Source organism: Camelus dromedarius, chromosome 35, assembly GCF_036321535.1.
Source record: "Camelus dromedarius isolate mCamDro1 chromosome 35, mCamDro1.pat, whole genome shotgun sequence".
NCBI lineage: Eukaryota > Metazoa > Chordata > Mammalia > Artiodactyla > Camelidae > Camelus > Camelus dromedarius.
The window spans coordinates 8,489,235-8,509,304 of record NC_087470.1 but is presented as its reverse complement, the minus strand read 5'-3'; the positions used below and the strand labels follow the sequence as shown (position 1 = coordinate 8,509,304).

General features: G+C 39.4%; 1 protein-coding gene and 1 long non-coding RNA gene across 13 annotated transcripts in view; one reads left to right on the top strand and one right to left on the bottom strand.

Moving 5' to 3' along the window:
- The window catches only part of LOC135319965 (uncharacterized), a 44,462-nt gene extending 28,771 nt beyond the window's left edge, over positions 1–15,691 (bottom strand). Inside the window, exons 1-4 of one of the 3 annotated variants that reach the window (XR_010379067.1) lie at positions 15,438–15,691; positions 13,111–13,223; positions 7,302–7,460; positions 1,486–1,575 (exon numbers count right to left, since the gene is read on the bottom strand). This is a non-coding gene — a long non-coding RNA (uncharacterized LOC135319965). Of the gene's footprint in view, positions 1–528; positions 1,576–7,301; positions 7,461–13,110; positions 13,224–15,437 lie in introns of those variants that run through there. The other 2 variants (XR_010379068.1, XR_010379066.1) reach the window with 2 other exon arrangements.
- Positions 1–20,070, top strand: part of LOC116155268 (uncharacterized) — a 359,531-nt gene that overhangs the window by 17,433 nt on the left and 322,028 nt on the right. For 4 of the 10 annotated variants that reach the window (XM_064482309.1, XM_064482311.1, XM_064482306.1 and 1 more), the window contains 5 exons: positions 1,507–1,588; positions 2,590–2,664; positions 3,141–3,269; positions 4,787–4,960; positions 5,839–6,516. The exons of 1 other annotated variant lie outside the window; for it this stretch is intronic. The gene's annotated coding sequence lies outside the window, so the exon portion shown is untranslated. Of the gene's footprint in view, positions 1–1,506; positions 1,589–2,589; positions 2,665–3,140; positions 3,658–4,786; positions 4,961–5,838; positions 6,517–20,070 lie in introns of those variants that run through there. 5 more of the 10 variants (XM_064482304.1, XM_064482307.1, XM_064482302.1 and 2 more) reach the window with 5 other exon arrangements.

Here is a 20,070-nt window from a genome sequence, read left to right as displayed (position 1 = left end):
GCTGCTATGATTTTGTTGTTCTCCCTTTCAAAGTTAAGTCTCACTCTTAAGACAGTTGAGCTGCCTACTTTCATTCTAAAGCTTTTAAAGTCTCTTTATAAAACTATTAAACCTGTAATTCTCATTTCCCATCATTATTTACTAAAGTGGCCTGGCCTCCATTACTGAGAGGGGTGCTGTCATACTCACATCTGCCCTTTTCCTTATGTGGTCACTGTGACCATAGGAAATGTCCCCTCTCCAATTGTGCTGTCAAAGCAGGTCTTAGCCTGTACAGGCTGCGTTAGTCAAATGCAGACCATCAAGGAAAGTCATGAATATCTGTCTCAGAGGCTGCGCATCACAGAGGAGGGCATGCACCTGTGGCTTATAGCAGTTATGTGAGAGGATCTCAGGGTCCTGAAAAGACCTGAATGTCAAAGCCATGTTTCATGTGTCTGGGGTTTTTGTCTTCAGTAATTCTGCTGAAAGCCATATCTAGGATCTCAGTGGAAACTTCAGCTTTTAAAGTACTGTATGCACAGTTAGTTATTTGTCACCTGAAATTTATTATAAAGTAACAGCAAATATCTTTTTTTTAATAGAGTTTATTTTGGATTTATTTTAAAATAACATACACGTTAAAAAAAATTCAAGCAACACAAAAGTATATAGTGAAAATTCTGCCTTCCCATCTTTTGACCCCTATCTTCCATTCTCTTCAGAGGTAGTGCTGTCAGTTGCTTATATTCTTTGTGACACATGCAGTAGGTTTTCATTGCACTGTGAATTTGGATTATACATAGTTTTAACCAATTCTGTAGTCCCTAGTTCTTTCTCTCCTGTACCCTCCTTTGGTCACCGTAGAGAGGCAGTGTAGTGTCGTGACTTAAGAGCGCAGCTCCTGGAGCCGTGCTGCCAAGAACCAAATCCTGGCTCTGACATCTGTTAGTTGAATAACCAAAGGCAAGTCACTTAACTCTCTTGTCACAGTTTTCTTATGAGTAAATGAGGAAAATAATAGTTTCTCCCTTAGGGTCATTTTAAGATTTAAATGAATTAACTTTGTGAGTGCCTTAGACAGGGTGAGCATCAACAAAAATGTATAGTTCTATTTGACATTTGGTTTTACATTTTCAGTTCCTAGTAAGCAGTCAAGTTCCATCTTGATCACAAGCACACTTACTGAATTTCATACTACATACTAAAAAAATTTTTCTGTAAGCTCTTCAGAAAAATCTAAATCTCAATGAATTTTGGTTTGATATGTGCTAAGTCTTTTCTGATCTCCCCATAATCCTACATAACTGTTTTAGAGACACAAAGTTTATGTTTACAAAGTATACATTTTCCTTCCATCATTTTACCACCAGAATTACAAGTATTTCTGAATAACTATAATATGCTAAATATGTCACATGAGTTATATAACTACAAGGACATCTTTAGTTGTCATTCATTTTTATATCTGCATTTGTTTCAAGATTAGTAGTTAAATTAACAAACCATTTCCTCCTCCATATACAGAATTGCCTCACTCTTCTGGATGATGCGGATCATAGATTGGAATATCTGAAAATCCAGGATGAGCAGCACCTGGTAATTGAAGGTACAAATGAAGGGGAAGAATTTAAAGGTTTAGTTACTCACTGATAATCCATTTTATAATTTTTCCAATTATTATTAGATCATTATATTCTTCATGGTAATGAAAACCATGAAACCTTTATGTGATCCTGTTGTAATACTATTTAAATTGCTTGAAAAGATAAATATGTCTACATTGATTGGCTGGCAATGGTGAGAACAGGAGTTAAAAGACAGGTGAATTCAGTTATAAATTGACAAAGTTTTTTAAAAATTTCAAGCTGCCTCTTTAAGTTAAAGAGACTAACAAGGAGGGTATAGCTCAGTGATAGAGCACATGCACACACAGATATACACACACACCCCTACCGCCTAACCCTCCCCCCCAAAAAATGAGACTAAATTTGTTGCATAGTTAATGTTGCAGGCTTTCATTAATCAACACTGATCACTCACCAACAGAACTTAACTTGTATAAGCACAGATTTACACACTGGCATGCACATGTCACTGAAAACCTGGTGTGCCTTTAATTATCACGATTCATGAAATATTGCTAACAGCTTTTGTATTAAAATGAATAATTACTCTGGCATGTGTCACAAGGTAAGGAAAAATAGTAATAGTTCTAATGTACTAAATTTAAGAGTTTTAATTAGTCTTATAGATGGTTGAGTATAAATTTTTAAAATATTTTCAAAAAAATTTAATGGAGGTACTAGGGGTTGAACCCAGGACCTGCATGCTAAGCATGCACTCTACCACTGAGCTGTACCCTCCATCATTTAAGTATTTTACTTAAGGTGCATAACTGATGTATTAGCTTACTAATTAATTCTTATCAATGACTATAAAGTCTCCAGTATAAACAATTGAAATGGTTTCAGAGTCAGTTACTAAAATTAACTTGATTTTTTTCTCTAGTTTCTGGTTTAGAAATAAGAACTTTGTTTTTGAAAGTAATTGAGTGGTTGTGATTTGAATGGATAAGAAATTAACACTTTGCTATCTCTGTCTTTCCAGTTTGAAATAAAGATATGAGTTGGCCTGAGGAAATGTCCTTTATAGCAAACAGTAGTAAAATAGATAGACACAAGCGTAAGTCTCCAGTGTATTCTTTTTAAAGAAATTATCTTAAAATCATTCTGTTATTTTTTTTCCTTCTCTCACTATTGAGGTGTTAACAACTTGTGGCTTTCTGTATCAAAAGTGATTAGGCCTCCTCTTTTCTTTTTCCTGAAGCATCAAATTTCTTTTTAACCTTGCAACTAAATAAGTTTACATTTTTTGTAAAGATACAATACTAGAAGAGAATTGTTTGAATTTTAGAAAACTGTTATAACAGCTAGAATCATTGCTGCTTCTAGATTACAAATAAACATAGATATGATTGCCAATGATGCTCCATGAAAAACATCTACTTTAGCCTTGCAAGACCAGATAGAGAAATGTTAGCTCTATTTAGCTGATTGGAAGAGTCATAAAAATCATTGCACTGAATACAGCTAACTGGTCTATAACATTTAGCTACAACTAGGCATCAGTTCTCATATTGTTTGTTCCAATTCTGAAAGAGAAGGGAACCAAGGATCTGAGTAACCTGGGAAACACATACTTCATGGATTCAAGCATCCAGTGTATTAGTTCATACAGCCACTGACACAGTATTTTCTCTCAGGGAGACGTCTTTATGAACTCAACAGGTAATTTTCTTGAGTCATTGACCTCTCAACTGTTGCGAATTTGTTATAAACCCAATATTACCTAAATCTCCTCTTTCTTCACCCTGGGAGAGAAAAGTCTTAATCTTATTGGCTCTATTTAGCATGAAGGACCAAGAGTTACTACTCTCATTTTGAAAAGATATTTTGATGTGAGAAAACAGATGCTAGGTATTTTTCTGCCCATGTGATTGTAATTTAAAAATCTTTGGCAACAAATTTTCTTCTCAAACTTCTAGGACAAATCCCATTGGTATGAAGGGGCATATGGCTAAATGCTATGGGGATTTAGTACAGGAGCTTTGGAGTGGAACTCAAAAGAATGTCACCCCATGAAAGCTTCAGATGAGCATGTTAAAGTAATATAAAGGTATTTAAGTCCTAGGTGGTTAAGTAATTATTTTTCTCTACATGATTTTTATAGTTAGCTTTTTAGTTTTAATTTAATGTTTTTGGGTCCTTCACAAGGCATAAACTGGATGTCAGATAGTTTTACTTGTTCACATATATGCAAAATACTGCTACAGATTAGTGGGTAGGAAAAGATCAAAAGTACAGTCTAAATTTAGAATGCCATTCACTTTACTAATTTATCAAGTGTCTTGTATATACAGGAAACCTTCCTTTCTTAGTCCTTCACTATTACAGTGTTCTAACTGTAAGGTAGACCTCTGAGTCTAATTAATGATTCTCAATCCATTTTTAACATTACTAAGATAATTAATTTTATCTATAGGGTAAAATGTAGCAGAAAGAAAGAATGTAATTAATGGATAGAAATTTGACATCAGTATCATATACGGTGACTTTTAGTGAAATTAGCATTATTTTTTATCTTTAAAAGCAAGAGGAAAGCTTTTTAGGTCAAAAATTAATAATCATAATAGGTTAAAATTGGCTACTTACAACTTACCAGCCACTATTCTAATTACTTTATGTGCATTAACTAATTTAATCTTCTAAATGACCCTATAATATAAAGTAGTGTTATTATCTTCACCATGTGGCTCAGGAAACAGGCTTTTAGCAGTTTAAATAGCTTGTCCAAAGCTGCAAGCTAGTATAAGTCCTCACAGGTAAACACAAGGCTATCTTGCCTCTAATAATAAAAGTTAGGATGCAACAAGACCAGCAAAGCCAACTGTAAAAGAAATACTATAAGGGAATCTTTTGGTGTGAGAAAATGCTATTTTAATATTTCTGTCTTAAGTACCATCTGTGTACCTAAAGAAATGTTTGCTCACATGATACTAAACTGGAACCCAATATTGGCTATAATACTTTTTAGGGGGAAAAGAGGGGTCATCTGAGATTAAGATTAGGAAGATTTCATGATTATCCAAAATATGTTTGCTGAAATAGACACAGACTAAATACTATACTATTTACCTTCTTCTAATGCTCGGATTGAATTATGGGCATGTTCATTCTAAATTTTATAGATACATAGATATATACATATATAGAGATAATGAGTTTTATTCCTCTTATGTTTATAGTGGACCATAGCAACATATGCTCCCCAATTTAATGGGTTCCAGCAACAGGACTCCCAGGAACTTCTGGCTTTTCTCTTGGATGGTCTTCATGAAGATCTCATCTGAGTGCATGAGAAGCCATACGTGGAGCTGAAGGGCAGTGATGGCCAACCAGACTGGGGTGTAGCTGCAGAGGTTTGTCAGTATGGAAGAAAAGTTAATTGTTTTCTGGGAAAAAGGCCATTTATGGTCATTAGTAATCAGGTTTCTGGATGGTAAACAACAGGGAAAGATAACTGATGACCTGCAGCTCCCTGGGGTGTAGTGTTGGCTGTTCACATGGAGCAGGTATCTGCATGCACATTCAGTACATTCCAAGTTCTAGGTAAGTGACCTTATCATTGGTTGTGAGATGCTTAGAGAGCTTTAACTTGGTTTGTAAAACTCTCTGTAATGCATCCATTTTACAAAGAACATACTTTATTCACATGATGTAAAAATATAGTATGACCAATTTTATTAGAAACAATATGAAATTTTATACACAGTTTATACGCAACATTGGCAAAGTAAGCTGACAACCCATATCATTAGATTTCACTCTTTTCAAGGAAGGGATGAAAATTCTCACAAAGAACCACTTCAAAAATGTAATTTTTCTTTCATTGTATTTTAACTTTGTAGTTTTTAATAAAAAATCCTTATGTTAGGAAAATACAAACTCCTTAGGAGTTACTATTACTTTTCTTGTACATCTTCTGAGGAGGTGGGCAGGCTACTTTGTTCCTGACTGTGAAATGTTAATTAAATGCCAGTTTCAAATGTCCCATGGAAAATCATGGCCAAAACTTAGCAATATGTCTCTTCTTTATATATATTTTTTTAAAAATCATGATTTTCTTCCATCTTGTCTGGTTAAAATCTTATTATGGGGACAGACCAGTAACCTAGATCTCTCTTGCTGTCCTGCCTCCTATTTCTAGTAATAAGCTAGGAAACCCAGGCACTATGTAAAGCTCAGGCCCATCAGAAATGTATGACACATTAATACACTCTCCCCCTTCTTCCTGCAGTGTGTATTGCCTTGGATGATGAAACAGTCACCTGTCAGGTCCCTCTGTGTGAAGATCTGAGATGTCTGCTGTCTGGTCCTGATCATCCTGATGCTGCCAACAATCCAAGATCTAAGTATTTTCTTGCCTGGGGAGCTGAGGCATTCACTTCTGGTCAGCATTACTGGGAGGTGGCAGACTGTGATAACTTGACAATTGGGGTTTGTAATGATTCTCGGACAAGGAAGAATGACATGGTGGTTGACTTGGAGGGAATTTTTCTCCTTTTTTGTATCAAAGAGAACAATCAGTGCTGTCTCTTTACCTCCTCCCCACCATTACCTCAGTATTTACCTCAATATGTCAAAAGGCCTCTCGGCCACACAGGGTGCTCCTAGATTATGAAGGTGGTGTGGTAAGCTTTGTCAATGTGGCCAGCAGTTCCCTCATTTGTAGTTTTCTCATGCTCCTTATCTCCTCTGAAGCCTTTTCTTTGCTCTGGACACCCATGATCAGGGGCAAGTGAGAAATCTGACCACAGGCATCAGGAATGTCAATGACTGAGATCACTAAGTTAGTGCCTGCCTGATTTTCTTTAACTTCACCTTCCTTTGTGAAATGTATTGATTGATTTTAAAGGGTTGATATGTTAATTGTTTAAATTCCATTTTCTTTAAATAAAAATAATATCTCTTGAAACACTGATCTTTATTCTATGTCTTGGTATTTCACTTGATTTTGAGGGAGGCTGGAGGTAACAGAAGACCTGGGTGTGTTTCCCCAGCTTAATAGGTTAAGGCAAGAGCACAGGTTTCTTCCCAAGAGCAGTCTTGGAATTCTCTTCTCCTTGTTGTGCATCTTATAAATTATGCTCCTTCATCAAGTCTCAGTTTTAAAATCTCCTTCATGGTATTATTGTTAACCTCTGGACTAAATGAGTCCATCTTGTTGTAGGGACTCAACACACCTTATACTTCTCTTTTTTAAAACTCAGAGCCTACTATTGGCCTTTCCATGTATTTGACCTATTAAAAGAAGGTTTATATCTACATTATGTACAGATATATTCCAAAGAAATAGCAAAGACCTGCCTGCTGGAAATATATCTGAGTAAATTAATACATGTACAAGGTCATGAATAAAAACATGCTGTATCACTGTTAAAAAGCTCATTAAATGTAAGTGTAATCAGATGGGAAGATGGGGGGTTACTATGTAACAGAAATGTGAATTAGGCCACTGCCATGTGATCCCCATCTACGTATGATCTGGCAACATCTCTTCTGGGTATCTGAGAAACCACCACCAACTAGGAAAGGTACATGCACCCTAATGTTCACTGCAGTGTGATTTCCTGTGCCCCTTTATCTGAAGTTAGGTGGGTATTTTTCCCTGTCCTGTGTTGTAGAGATATGTATTGAAAAACTCAGTGCAGAAATTGCTGGACGAAGCTACCTATGTTCGTAAGATTCAAATTCACATACTTCTTCAGGTGTGTGGGCTAATTCTCCCCAGGCAGTAGGCAAGAGAGGCCAGGACCTCTGAAAGACGGACATAGAGCAAACTTGAGAAGAAAAGCAATATCAGCCATGGGAATTCAGAGACGCAGGTCTGAATCAGGCTTCCACACATCACCACGCCACCTGTGACAGAATCATCAGTTTACGTGGGTATTTTTGCAAAAGTACAATTATATTATTTTTTAAATTGTACTTCCATTACATAAATACATCATGTAACCTTGTTCCATATTAGTATATATAGAGAATGTCTTTTCAGCCTCTACTAAATATTGCAATGTATGCATGTAACAGTTTCCTTGACCATTCAATTATTGACAGACTATTTTTTAGTAAGATTTTAATCTTATTTAAGAATATTTTTAGATTTATAGAACAATTGCAAAGATAGTACCAAAAGGGTATACCATTCACCAAGTTTTAATTTTCTTTAATGTTATTTTCTTGCATTTTCATGGTTTGTCAAAACTAAGAACCCAGATTGTACATTCTACTCTCGACCTCCAGATATTATTCAGATTTCACTTGTTTTTCTATTAATGTCCTATTTCTACTCCAGAACCCAATCCATATGCCACACTGCACAATTGTCATGTCTCCTTACTATCCTTTTGATCTTTTCCATGTTTTTCATGAACTTCACAGTTTTGAGAAGTACTGGTCAGGTATTCTGTAACCATCCTTCAATTCTGAACTTTCTTATATTTTTATGACTGAATTGGGCTTATAAACTTTTGGGAGGAAGAGCACAGTGTTGAAGCACCCTACTCTTCACATCAAGTCAGAGTCCCCACATGACATCACTGGTGACATTAAACTTGATCACTTGGTCATGGACCTCTGTGCCAGATTTCTTCATTGAAAGTTCCATTTCACTTTCCCTACTTTATTCTGTGCACTCAAGTCACTAACTGCAGGCCACCCTCAAAGGAAAGTAGGTGAATATTTATGGTTTGGAATTTCTTCAGTAATAAATATGACATAATTTTACAGGTTTACCAATAGTTAGCAGTTATCAAAATGATTAGTAAATATCTTTTACATCCTTCTTTGTATTATATATTGGGTGGGTGAGGGGCAGGAGAAATCTCCATGCTGGCCACAGGTGTTCTTACACCGAAATCTTGCTTTAAAATTCAAAAATTCATCAATTAATAAAATAAAGCACTTTCTTCATTACAGAATATATTTAAACATACCTCAGGAAACAGATTTCCATGTTTTCAAATACACTTGTTAAACACCTTAACTGATAAAATAACCTTTGCAACTTCTTCAGTAAGTTAAAAATAAAAGTCCTTCATTTTTCACAGAACTAGAATAAATCATAAAATTTATATGGAATCACAAAAGACCTAGAATTGGCAAAGCATTGCTGAAGAAAAAGAAAGAGGCTGGAGGAATAACTCTCCCAGACTTCAGACGATACTACAGAGCTGCAGTAATCTAAACAGCATGGTACTGGTACAAAAACAGACATGTAGATCAATGGAACAAAACAGAGCCCAGAAATGAATCCACAGACTTGGTCAATTAATCCTTGACAAAGGAGATAAGATCTTCTGGCAGCTCATGGTGAAAAATAATATAAAAATGAATATATGTATATTCATGTATGACTGAAAAATTGTGCTGTAGACCAGAAATTGACACATTGTAAACTGACTATAACTCAATAAAAAAAAAACTTAAAAAGCAATCATATTTTAAATGGCATTAGAAATAAAACATTTAGGAATAAATTAAATTAAGTAGATAAAATATCCATACACCTAAAATGACAAAACGGTAATGAGCAAACTGAGAAAAACAGAAACAAATGTTAACAGTTTCCATGGTTATGAATTGGAAGAATAATACTGAAAAATGTCTATACCACTCAAAGCTGTCTGTAGATGTAATGCAATCCTTATCAAAACTCAAATGACTTTTACACAGAAATAGAGAAAGCAATCCTAAAACTTTTATGGAACCACAAAACACCCCTAATGTCAAGTCAAGTCAACCTGGTTAAGAACAAATCTAGAGATATCACACTCCCTAACTTCAAATTTTATTACAAAGCTATAGTAATCAAAATGGTAGGGAATGGCGAAAAACAGAGACCAAGTCCAATGAAACAATCAGAGTTCAGAAATAAACCCATCCAAATGCAGTCAACAAATATTTCACAAGTGAGCCAAGAAGAAGTAATGGGGAAAATACAGTCTTTTCAATAAACTGTACTGGAAAAACTGGATAATGACCTACAGATAAACACAACTGGACCCTGTTCTTGCAGCACTCACAAAAATTAACTCAAAGTGGACTGAAGGCTTAAATGTAAGACTTAAAACTGTAAAACTACTTGAAGAAAACATAAAGATAAAGCTCCTTAGTGTGGTTTTGGCAAATATCTTTTGGATATGACACCAAAATTGCAAGCAACAAAAGCAAAAATAAGCAACTGAATCTACAGCAAACTTAAAAAAAAAATTCATAGCAAAATAAACAATCAGCAAATGTAAAAGCAGCTGCAGAACAGGAGAACATATACGCAAACCATTTTTTCATTTTTTAACAAAAAAACATTTTTGATAAAATATGTAAGTAACTCATAAAATACTAGCAATCAAATAAAAAATAAAAATTAAAAATGGGCTAAAGGGCTTGAGTAGACTTTCTTTTCCCCCCCAAAAAAGACATACAAACTGCCAACAGATATTGAAAATATACTAATCATCAGGGAAATGCAAACCCAAACCACAATGAAACATCACCTCACACCTGTTAGAAGGACTATTATAAAAAACAAATATTTGCAAGAATATGAAGAAAATGTAACTCGTGCACTTTTTGGGTAAAAATGTAAATTGGTAAAATCGAATGAAAGTAAGAGACTTAAACTGGAGTCCATCTTACACTACTCACAAAAATTAACTCACAATAGATTAAAGAGTCAACTGTATGACTTGAAACCATAAAACTCCTAAAAAAATCAGAGGAAAATCTCCTCGACCTTGGTCTTGGGAATAATGATTTTTTGGATATGACTCCACAGGACAGGCAACAAAAGCAAAAGCAAAAAGAAACAAGTGGGACTAAGTCAATGTAAAAAACTTTAGCATAGGAAAAAAATTGAAAAAATAAAAAGGCATCCTATGGAATGGGAGCAACCATTAGTGAACCATCTTTTGATGAATGGTAGTTACTCAAGTATATAAATAAATCATACAACTTAACAGCCAAAAAAAAAATCTAAGTTAAAAATACTGGCTCCGAATAGACAATTTTTCCAAAGAAGACATACAAATGTCCAACATTAAAAGCTGTTCAATGCCATTAATCATCAGGGGAATGCAAATCAAAACCACGAGACCATCTCTCACCTGTTACAATGGATACAGTCAAAAAAGACAAGTGATTACATGTATTGACAAGGATGTGGAGAAAAGAAAATCCTTGAGCATTGTTGGTAAAAATGTAAATTACCACACCCACTATGAAAAGCAGTTTGGAGGTTCTGCCAAAAGTTAAAAGTAGTATCCAGCTGTCCCAGCACCATCTATCAAAGAGACTGTCATTTGGCCGCTGAATGCGCTTTAGTCCCATCTCAAATATCCGTTGACATTTTATGCCAGGGTTTAGTACTGGGCTGTCTATTCTATTCCTTTGTTAGACTACGTGTGTATTTTAATACCAGCATCATGGTGTCTCATGACTATAGCACTGTGATATAGTTTTAAAGCAGAAAGTGTGATGGCTCCCAGTTTATTCCTTCTCAGGCTTGCTTTGGTATTTGGGTCTTTTGTGGTCACATCAAAGAATTTTAAGATGGACTTCTATCTTTGAAAAATGTTATTCGAATATTGATAGAAATTGCACTGAACCTGTAAATGCCTTTGGGTAGTATGGACATTTTAGCATTAATTCTTCTGGTCCATTAACCATACATCTGGTCCAGTATATCTTTCTACTTGTTTTGACTTCTTCAATTTTTTCCACAAAAGTCTAATTATAGTTTTTAAAGCACAAACTTTTCACTTCCTCAGTTAAGTTTATTTTTAAGTATTTTATTGGTTTTAAGGCTATTTTGAAAGGGGAAAGGCTAGTGTCTTCAACAAATGATGTTGGTTACACTGGAAAACCACATGCAGAAAAATGAAATTGGACAGCTGCCTTCCACCACTCAGAAATATAATTTAAAATGGATTAAAGACTGAGACGTAAGATCTGACACTATAAAACTCCTAGAGGAAAACATAGAGAAGAAGCTACTTAACACTGGTTTGGGCAGTAATTTTGGGACATGACCCCAAAAACACAAGTCAGAAAAGCAAATATCAACAGGTGGGACTACATCAAACTAAAAAGCTCCTGCACAGCAAAAGTAACAATCAGCAAAATATAAAGCCTAATACAGAGTAGGACAGAATCTCTGCAAATCATATATGGGATGAGGGGTTAATAAAATATATGTGGACCTCATACAACACAATAGCCAAAAAAAAAAAAAAAAAAAAGCCAAACATCCAAAATAAAAATTGGGCAGTAAAATTAAATCTATATTTTTCCAAAGAAGACACCCAAATACACAAAAGGTACATGAAAAGATGTGCAACATCACTAATAATTAGGGAAATGCAAATCGAAACTGGAACGAGATATCCCCTCCCTCCTGTCAGAATGATCATCACCAAGAAGACAAGAGACAAGTGCTGGCCAGGATGAGGACAAAAGAAAACCCCTGTGCACTGTCAGTGGGGATGTAACCTGGCTCAGCCACTATGGAAAAGCTACAGAGGTTACCCAAAACTTAAAGACAGAGCTACCATATGCTCCAGCAGTCCTCCCTCCTGGTGTGCATCTGAAGGGAGTGAAAACAGGGTATTGAAAAGATAGCTGCACTTGCATGTTTATTATAATATTATTCACAACAGCCAAGATATGGAAATGACCTGAGTGTACAACAATGGATAAACAGATAAAGAAGAAGTAGCATTTATACAGAATGGAATATTATTCTGCATTGAGAAAGAAAGAAATTCTGCCATTTGTGATATTACAGATGGACATTGAGGGCTTTATGCTTAGTGAGATGAACTAGACAGAGAAAGATGGATGTAAGATATCAGGTATACATGTAAAAAAACAAACTCTTAGAAACAAAGAGTAGAATGGTTTTGGGGTGGAGGAACTGTGGAGACATTAAAGGGTACAAACTTGCAACCCAAAGATAAATAAGTCATGCAAATCAAATGCACAGCACAGTGATTACAGAAAACAGTGATACATCAGTCTTCAAAGTTGCTAAGATACTATCTTGTGAATGTTCTTGTCACAAAAAATAAAGAAAATTATACTTGTGAGTCATGTGAGAGGTGTTAGTTAAAGCTGTTTGTGATCACATCACTGTATGTAAGTGGATCAAATCAACACACTGCAGACTGTGAAAAAAGAAAAAGTAGAACTGCATGATTTCACTTACACATGTAATCTAAAAAAGCCAAATTCACACAGAGAACAGAGTGGTGGTTGTCAGGGCCTGGGAGTCTGGAAATGAGAAGATGCTCAAAGAGCACAAAAGTCCAGGTTTAAGGTTAGTGAGTTCTGGGAAATCTCATGAACAGCACGGTGACTACAGCTAACAAAGCTGTATTATTTATCTGAAAGTTGCTGAGAGCAGATCTCAAAAATTCTCACCACAAAAGGGAATTAGGTGAGTTTATGGAAGTATCCTTACTGTGAAAATCACTCACAACATATATGTGTATCAAGTCACCACGTTACTTACTGGTAGGGCTGTGTCCTGGGTCACTGTCTAAGAAGCATTTCACCAGAGATGTCTCTCAGGACTCAGAATTCAGTGAGTCTGTTTCACTTCATGGGTGAACATATTCAAATGGCCTGTGTATAAAATAAAAATATAATGACTAATAGTTCATTGTGAATGGCTCACAGAATGTGTTTTAAAATTTTTGTTCCCATGCTTACATTTCACACTACTGGAACAAAATCAAATATGAGCCAACACAAATGGCACATTAGAACAATGATAACAGAATCCTGAACACAAAGATTCAGTTTCTTCCTGATGTTTTCTAATCAGAAGTGTTTTTAAAAATATTTGAACTCACCAGTTCCTAGGTGACAGCTGAAAGTGACAAAATCAGAGAACCCAAAATGGCAGATGATCCTGTAAGTGATTATAGATGTTGCTACATTTTGTGCCAGAAATTAATTATCTATTAGAAAGTTACATAAAAATACTTGAAGCTCAAGCCCTGGAATGCTTCCCAATTTTGTTAAACTCATGTTATTATAATGTCCGTGTCCATTTAGCTGATGAGGTAGGTGAAGATAAAAAATGGTCTGTTCCTCTGTGTTTAGTACAATTAAAATAACTAACAATAATTACACAATGCTTTGAACAAATCAGGTTAGATCTGGAATACAGATGGAGATATGAAAATGCTTTTCCTTGCTCTGTACATGAGTAGTAGTCCATCATGTACAAATATGTCAGATGACAAGGTATCTTCATGTTAAGAAAAACGCCATCACCACAAAGGAAAGCTTTACTGATTGTACTGAAAATAAAAGGAAAAAAAAAACAGAATTGGAAAAAGATCACGTTGACATAAAAATGCTCATGGTCACAGATACTATAGAGAAGCAACTGTGGCAGATGTATGAAGATGTAGAAGCCATCACTCCTCCACTGAATGATTACACCAAATTGTGACTTAATTATTTCATAAACTTGACAGACAACATTTCTGCTTCTATAATTTAAAATATAACCTTGAAATACTGTATAATGAGAAGTGTGATATTCTAATATCTGTTCTAAGAAGTGCATTAGACACACATAAGAATAGCCAATGGTCAGAAAGATCACATGCAATCAGCTACCACCCCATGCAAATTAATGGCATTTAGCAGATATTCATATATGTGTGCATATATAAAATGTGTATTAGTATATATGTAAATCAAGTAGAACATTATATTATAATCTAATGTAAAATTGTATCAGCAAAAGCACTGTGCTGACATGTGTCTTGGTGTAAACAGATTACAATTTTTTATTGAGTTATCATAATGGGATAATATTGTGAACCAAGTAGAAATTGTAAAAAAATGTTATCCAAAAAAAAAAAAAACAAAAAACCTGACTACATGAAAAGATGCACATTTACTATAAGGCCTCTTCCCTTATTTACTATCAGTGTCAGAAAGTCACTTGGAATAGGTTAGGAGAATTAAAAACTCTAACAAGACACAAGAATGCACTCTCTGTTAAAGAAAATAAACCAAAGGAAAAAACGAATGGACAATTAAGATCCTACAGATAAAAATACCAATTTTTATGGGAAATAAGCTTAAAATAAAAAATAAGGGGATTATATTCTAATGTCACCTTTTGAATAAAGATATACAAAATTAAGCTGAATACCTTCATATTTTGCACTTATGAAGAGAAAATGTATTTGCAATGAAAAAGCAGCCATTGTCCTGCCTTTTCAGTATTCTGAAGGTTTAGGTTTGAATATATTTCATCTTAAATGGTCTTAAGCACTATGCAGTGGTTGGTGTTTTTAAAATATCACTGTGTTTGGAACTTCTGAAAGTGATTCAAAAAATTTTTAATTGTTTTTTTGTAATAATTTGGTAGTGGCCTGGATATTATTTTTAACAAGACTACTCACCCTGGAATGCTGTAAGTTTTTTTTAATGAGTTTATATTTACACATATTTAAGATTGTCATTATATTATGAGAAAATGTCAACCCTGGCAGTATTTTGACTTGAAAACGAGATACGCTGAGAAGCATATTTTAAGTATAAAATAAGTGATTGCATTCCTTTAAAGACAGGAAAGTAAAAGCATGATAAACTCTGACTTCGACACACTTAAAGTATAAAAGTTAACATAATGTGTTTTTACACACATCTCTAACTCTTTGGGTACTTTCTCAGCCCCTTTCTCATTACACCCACATCCCCGCTCCCGACCCGCGGTGTACACACCTCCGATCACACGGGGGAGGGGGGACCCGGGCGGTGAGGACCAGGGGCGCGAACACCCCCGCGGCCCGGATGGACGCGGACACTCACCCGCTCCCAGCAGGCGAGGAGAACAGTCCAAGCGGGCCCGCCAGCACACCCGTCCCCTCCTGCCCAGCCGGCCGGGACCCCAGCTCGGTCAGGTCCACACACACCCCGGCAGGAAGCCAGCTCAGGCCGCGGGAAACCGGCATAAACTCAGACGCGGGCGGGGAGCGTCCTCCTCCAGCGGACACGCGGCCCGTGCGGTCCCGGAGCCGCCATGGCCCCCCCCCCGCTCCGTCCTGAGGAAAACAAGCTCCGCCCCCAGGGAAGACGCTGGCTGCTGACGCGGACTGTGCATGCGCACCGCTACCTAAGACACGCTGGCTTCGCGCGCCCCCTGCCGATCCTTGAGGCCAGTGCAGGATACTCAGAACTCACTGTAGAACCCATGACCCCTCCCAGCCAGGATGCTAAATCACTGGAAATCTCAGTGCCCTGGCCTCTTTGTTGATGGCACTGGTGATGCTCTCATCCAGCCATGCCTGCTCTCTTGCCTGGCACATGCCTCAGTCCTTGGAATCCCGCCTGAATCAGATTCTGTTCTGCAGTAAGAACAGGTGCCCTAGACTCTCAAAATTCCTGACTTAGAAGATGATCAGGAAACCAAACTCAAATCTGGCAACTCCCTTGGGTCCCCTGAGGAGTGTGGTTTTCTCAGAACCATCTGCCCTGTGTCAGGAGCAGACCAAGCCTCAGGTAGCTTAGAAGGGCTATCATGCAGCCCATGCTTTGGATGGTCCTCAGTTCTGACCTGCATGATCTTGAGACACTTTTGTAACTCCTAGCTCTGTTTTCTCATACCTATAGTGATGGTTATTGATGACTAACTGAGTTATGCTCTTACAATGCGCAGGTGCTATTGTTCCTCAGATAACAGAATGTTTTGAAGGGATCAACTGTTTATCACTCCCCTCTAATCAAATATATTTTTAAAGCACCAGTTCCTGAGGTACTGGCAGTTTCTGCTCTGAGCCCCAGATCCTGATCCTGCCGGTGGTCTATAGTGATGCCAGTGTGTACATGCTCTTCCTTGTGCACCGGTGTGGAAAGGAGACAGCCCATTCCCCTGAATGAGGCTGCAGCATGCTGACACTCAAAGCAGGCACAATGAAGAATCAGCTAGAGTCCCCGGTACCAGCTGTCCCAGGTAGAAACATCACCTTCACCACAGTGTTTCTGTGCTCCTATCAGGCCTTCACTACTCCCAGCAGATTGTGCATGAGCAGTGTGACAGGTGACTGCCTGTCCCAGCACAGCATGGTGGTGATGATCCCACCTTATCTGTTTGTCTTTGGAATGTTCCCACCCCTCTCTGAGCTTCACTTTGCTCTTCTCACAGGCAGGGTTGTACAGGCATGAACCTCACAGGGTTATGGTAGGTAGTCACGGTAGATGCTCACCCAGTGGCAGGCTTTGCTGAGAGGGTTGCTGGGAGTTCTGCATGTCTTCACACTTGTCCTTCACTCTCCCCAATGAAAACACTCTTGGCCTTATCCTTCCCTGGCCTGTGGCCTTTCTATGTTTGCAAAAGGACATGAAAACACTCTGTTTGCAAAGAAGTTTTGAGGTTCTGTCCACCTGGTCCAGGAAATGCTGATTCTGCTACATGTGCGGGTGGGTGGGCTGTCATGGGAGGGGCTGGGGCAGGGCTTCCCTTTGCAATAAGCTGCCCCACCCAGGCCTTTCCATGATCCAGACTCCTGGGACCAGGGTGCAAATCCCCAGCTCCCCACTTGTCAACCATGTGACCTGGGCAACTTTCTCAAACCCAAGCTTTGTCCACCCAAGGTCAGCAGAGATGGGGGATAACAGGATATCCTGCACAGAGTGTCTGTGCAGATTAAGTGAGAAAGAACAGACAGAATAGTGGGCGGGGCCTGGCCCATTGGTTGGCAGAAGGGAGCTCACCGTGTGCAACCAGGTCCGCGGGTCACCCAGCAATCTGCCCAGAGGCTTAGCCACTCCAGCACTATCACGCATCTGAAGTCCACTTAACCACATGGGAGAGAAACAAACACATCTTCTGAGTGTAGCTGCCACAGGGAAAATTGCATCTGAGCAGGGAGTCAGACCAGAGGGTGATCAGGATGGTGGAAGATGCCTCCTGGGGTTGAGCAGAGTGGAGCTGCCCTCCGGAGCCTGGGGTTAGTGAGGATGGGCTTGTAGAAATGCCCCTCTCCTTTACCCATCAATGCTGGGTCCTGCGGGTACTGAGTCCCACAATTGGTGTTCTTCTAGTGCCCTCAGCACAGAGAAAACCCCAGGGATTCCCACAAGGCTCTGTCCACGTCCTCTGCTTGCTGAACTCCCACTCTGATTGGTGACCCCACCTGGGATGCAGAGATGAGGTGAGGCAGGGGCTTGTGCTGTCAACATCACTGCTCTATCCTGGGAATCTGGCAAACAGTAGGTGCTCGGTAAGTCATTTTTTTAATGAACAGTAATACTGGGCCAAGTTTCTATGGGTGTCTGTGACCCCAGATCAGGGACCCCTCAGGGCCCACCTCACAAATGACATGAAATAATAATCCCACCAGAAGCAATAACAGTTCCTCAGAATAAGTGGGCTTTTCCAAGCACTCTCCACCTGTTGCAAAGGCCTCCCAGCAGGGAGGTGGGCTGTGAGGGGCAGCAGTGCACTCTCCACTGTAACAAGGAGAAAGCCAAGGGCCACAGAGAGGAGTGCCTTTCCAGTGTCACTGCTCACTTTCCCACCTTTTGGGAGACTGGGAGGCTTTTCTGCTATATTCTGGCCCTGAAGCCCCAATACTGTGTGGATATGCCTCCCTCCCTGGAGCAGGGAACCACTAAGTGACCTGTCACTTGTCACCAAGCAGACAGGCTCATTCCAGCTCATTGTGCCACCTGCAGGTTGTGCTAATAGCAGGATCCTCTGGGAGATATCACACTCTCCCAACCTGGAAACAGGTGAACAGCTCACAGGTTTCCTGGAGAGGATGGTCACATGGCCTTGATCTGGTCAATCAGCATTGTCCATCCTCCCTGGCCACTGTGATTTGCTCAGGGCTGGGCACCAGCCCAATCAGGGTCCATGGAGGTCAGGCCTTGGTGCTGGAATCCTGGGGGAAGAGAAGTTCTATTTCAGTTGGGAGTTGAGGGGTGGTGATGTCAGCCTGTGGCAGTTGGTGACTATCTTGCTCTCATAAAGGCAGAGCCATGTGAAGATGGCACCAGTGGCAGAGCCCAGAGGTGGGGAAGGATGACTTCTGCTGATGTCTCTGAGCACCAGGTACAGCCCTGCCTGAAGCTATCTCCCTTTGGACATCTCAGGTAAGTCATTCTCTCCTGCCCTGTTTGTTTCTTTAAGTCACTTTGGTTTTCTGTCACTTAAGAACAATTTTTAACTATTCCTTCAAGCTGGCTAAATGGAGACCCTGGAAATGCAACAGTGTGGTGACAGGCAATGATGTGGCTAATAGACTCCAGAGGCCTCTGTTCAAACAGGGGATTGTAACTGACAAGGGAGAGTAAACATGGCCTCAGGGAACAGATTTGCTAGTGGCAGATCCCAGTTCCTGGATATTACAGTGCACACACTCAGCCGGGTCTCAGCTCTGCTGTCACACCTGCTAACCCACACCTCTCTTCTCCCACCTGCCCGGCCTCGGGGCTGGACACCCCAGGGCACCTGAAACAGCCCAGGGCTTTGTGTTGTAATTTACACAGGCTGCCCCCACGTCTGAGGGTGAGGGTGACTGGGTTCCAGTTTACAGAGGAGAAAACAGACTAGAGGGGCTCACTGGTGAGCTGTGGGGGTGGGACTCCAACCTACCACTTGACCTATGACTTCAGAGTGGGCAGCCTCCCCACCCTTAACCAGGATGCTTGCTAAGCCTAGGGGCTCAGGAGTCCTGCTCACTCCAGCACTCCTCCTGGAGGTGAGGTTGGGGAGGGGAGAGGTGGGCTCTTCTCTATACAACATTCACCCCTGCAAGGGCACACGTGTGACCTCACAGTCTGTCATTCCTTCCTTATGACCTGGACCTCCTTGGCCGGGCATCAAAGGTGACTTGAAGTGTGAGCACGGCAGTCCATGGGTGCACACGTGGGCAGGTGTGCCATGACTGAGAGGACAGCACCACAAGTTAAGCCCCCCCATGCTCAGATGATTACATCCTGGAACTGAGGGGTATCCAGGGGTCAGGTGGCCAATTCTGGCCTTAGGGGCAAATTCTCATCATCCAGGGGGCTGATTTTTAAATTAAATTACACATTTGCAATCCAATAGTCAAGCCCATTTCTAAGCAGACTTGTAGTCTCTCAGCTTTTACACCTCGCTGGGACCACGTCCTTAGCTTCAAACTGAGTGCCATTATGGACGTGAATGTGTCCTTTTCTTGTGTCACCTTCAGAGTAATGGACCGCCCCAAACTCTCCTCCCTTCCCCTTGTCAACACCTCCACATAGGGAGTGGGGCTCTTTTGATGCAGTTGTGCAAATGTGTGAGCTAAGGATTTAGAATGACCAGGCTTGAAGGGGCCTGCCCCACATGGCAGGGCAGGTGGGCTGGCAGGGGAGTGATGGTTCACTTGTAAAACCTCAGCTGGTGTCAGGCAGTGACAGCAGAGTGGCAGCCAAGGGCTCAGCTGGTGCAGAGTAAGCGGATTAAATGTGTTCA